Source organism: Notechis scutatus, chromosome 1, assembly GCF_049901735.1.
Source record: "Notechis scutatus isolate UNSWTSFEM ecotype Mainland chromosome 1, rNotScu1.2, whole genome shotgun sequence".
Taxonomy (NCBI): domain Eukaryota; kingdom Metazoa; phylum Chordata; class Lepidosauria; order Squamata; family Elapidae; genus Notechis; species Notechis scutatus.
Window position 1 is genome coordinate 155,589,802 of NC_142009.1, and position 410 is coordinate 155,590,211.

Consider the following 410-nt stretch of genomic DNA (forward strand, 5'->3'; position numbering starts at 1 on the left):
CCCAGCTTCCTAACTAATGATAGCCGTCCATTTACCCGAAGCCAAGCTGCACTAAAGGCCTCCATTAAAGTAACACAATGCTGCCAGCCAATCAAGATACAAAAAGAGCCAAAAAACAGACAGAAGATATCAGAGACACCCATCAAGCAGAACACAGCAAACTCCGAGACCAATAAACACAGACCAAGACTCCCAACCAATCAGGATGAAGAAAAAACCATTCTGACACAGCAATAGGCTGCCCCAAATTTAAATCTGAAACAACTGTAAAAGTCTGACTCACAGACGAACACAATACAGAAGCCTGATGATGGCAGATGAGATTCTGCTGAAACGTTGCTACAACTTTAAAAGAACTACAATGACGTGGGAAAATACCCGAACCAAGCCGAACACCATACATGTAAGTA